The sequence below is a fragment of the Melampsora larici-populina genome (assembly GCF_000204055.1).
Source record: "Melampsora larici-populina 98AG31 unplaced genomic scaffold MELLAscaffold_25, whole genome shotgun sequence".
Lineage (NCBI taxonomy): Eukaryota > Fungi > Basidiomycota > Pucciniomycetes > Pucciniales > Melampsoraceae > Melampsora > Melampsora laricis-populina.
The window spans coordinates 1,161,752-1,164,515 of NW_006768789.1; positions in this window are offsets into that span (position 1 = coordinate 1,161,752).

A 2,764-nucleotide genomic window follows, 5' to 3' on the forward strand; every position below is an offset into this window, starting at 1 on the left:
CAATGGGGTGACAAATGTTGAGTTTCAAGTTGTAAATCTACTGAAATTTGGGCCGTAACCTGGTCTGAAAGGGGTTCTGCCATGACTTTTACTCCGGTACAGGGGTTTTTGCCCTGTATTTGAGTATTTTCTGTAGTTTTGTCTTTGATTTTTGAATTTCGCACCCGGGAATTGTGATTTTCGTTTTTTGATTTTTGCATTGTCACCTTGACACCTCTTGCATTCCGTAGTTTCCTTATCTCTGATTGTGATTCACTTATAAATGATTTCAAATCGCATATGTTAAAATCTTATCAACTCAAATGGAAGGTTAAGCCAACTCTTCATCTTGGTATGCATTTACGATATCATGGCGACGGTGTGATTTCCCTTAACCAGACTCATTTTCTTCAAGACCTTTTGGAACGTTTCAGTATGGAAGATCTGAACCCAGTCAAGCTGCCTTTTCCTGTCGGCCTCAAGTTACAGCATGGATCTGCGGAGGATGTTAGTGCAGCTTCTCATTTACCTTATCAGTCGCTCATCGGTTCTTTGAATTGGGCATTGATCAGTACTCGACCAGATATCGCTTTCGCCGTTAGCCAATTTTCCCGATTCAATTCATGTTATACGTTTGCTCACTGGAATACGGCTAAACACCTTGTTCGTTATCTTAAGGGTTCTCTCTCAACTGGTATTATGTTTTGAGGAAGTATACCTGCTGAACTTAAGGGATATGGAGATGCGGATTATGCAAATGATCCTCTCGATAGACAATCAGTGACTGGTTACCTATTTACCTTTGGAGGATCAATAATTTCATGGAGAAGTCGTTGTCAGAAGTCAACTGCTTTATCTACTACTGAGGCTGAGTATATGGCTATTTCCAATTGTGCTCGTCATGCGTTATGGTTCAAATCTTTGTTTAATGATCTCAAATTATTGGTTTCGCGGTTCCCCTTTCATCTACTGGTCAGGCTATTCAGCTCTTCAACGACAACCGCCGTACCGTGTTGCTTTTGAAAGAACCTGTTATCAATGATCGATCCAAACACATCGATGTTCTTTATCATTTCATCCGAGATCATGTTTGCCTTAACAATATTACAACTGCCCATGTTCCTACGACTTCTATGCCTGCTGATTTTCTTACAAAGCCTCTTCCGGTGGATACTTTTCAACGTTGTTGTGAACAAGTCCGTGTTTTTGAGTGATTGAGTTAGGGGGGAATGTTGTTTCAATATGTTTTATTTGATTTATGTTTGAAATGTTGTTGTCTCTTTCTCACTATTTGATTTGCTCACTTGTTACAATTCATGTTTGTGTCATATGTATTTGATTTTTATACTTTAACTCTCTCACTTATACTATTAGTTTTCCTTATATACCTGTGGGTTTTTGCACCTAGAATCGAACATCATCTGTTTCGATTCTTATTCGTTTATAAGCCATTATTGACTCTTATAAACTGGTGCATTACTTACAGGTAAGCTGCTCAGTTTTGTTTTCTCTTTCTCTTTTATCATTTCTTTCTTATACTTTAGTTTCTATGCTTGTATGAAAGAAATGAACAATCATCTGTTTCGATTCTTATTCGTTTATAAGCCATTATTGACTCTTATAAACTGGTGCATTACTTACACAATAGACACAGATAGATGATGCTCAAGTGGTGTTTCTGCCGAGATCGGAAATTCATTCTTGAGTGAAGCAGAAAGATCATCAAGGAAATCATCCTCACCAGTCATAGCTATGTCATCAATATGAATAGTAATGAGACCCTGAAGAACATTATCCACTAACTTATAAAATAAAGTTGGATCATGTTTGGATTGTTGCAAACCGAACTTCTTCAGAGAGCTGGTAAATTTGTCGTTCCAATTTCTCGCAGCTTGATGAAGGCCATACAAAGGAAGAATCAATTCACATATATGATCAGGAAAGTTTTCATCTCTAAATCCTTTGAGTTGTTCCATGAACACTTGTTTGGTTAGGTGGTTTCCGTGCAAGAAAGCTGCAGCAATGTCTACACTTTTCGCCTTCCAACGCTTTACACCAGCCACTGTGAGTAAGACACAATTAGACTCTTGATGAGAAGCCAGAGAAAAAACATTGCCAAAATTGACACCTGGGACTTGACACTACACAAAATGTCATCTTTACCGGGCGGTAAAGAAAACTACTGACATAGAAAAGTCCTGAGGCAACAGGAAGAGAGCTAAAAATCTGAAAAAATATGCACCTTGTTCCTAGATGTTGGGGCGTCATGACGAGTATTTTTTTGTATTTTACACACAGATATTGGTTAATGTACTAACAATAAAGGCTGAGAATCATCAAAAACCCACCTGTAACAATACCTGAAATTTGGCCCTTGACTTTGAAGACAGGATTTTGGAATCTTCAAACATCAATAACTTTTGCAGTTCTGAATCAAATCACTCGATTTGAAGTGCATTAAAAAGGTGAGCCTTTCCTCTACATTTTTCATTGAGACATCACATCTGTAGCTGGTCTAAAAAAGATCCTACAGAGCAATTCATGCAGAACTGTTTGAACATATGTAGAGTGTTTAAATGACTAGATGGCACCTTACTAACATTATGAAGTGTGAAGGAGAATAGTTCAGCTTTTGAATGAACCAAAAATCGAGTTATTTGGAGCAGAATTGCAAAAGTTATTGAAGTTTTTAGACCACAAAACTCTTAAGGGTACTCAAAGTAAGTATGTACGTGTACATACTTTTTGCTATATACTTTTTTTGGCGGGGAAGGCGAGGCCAAAA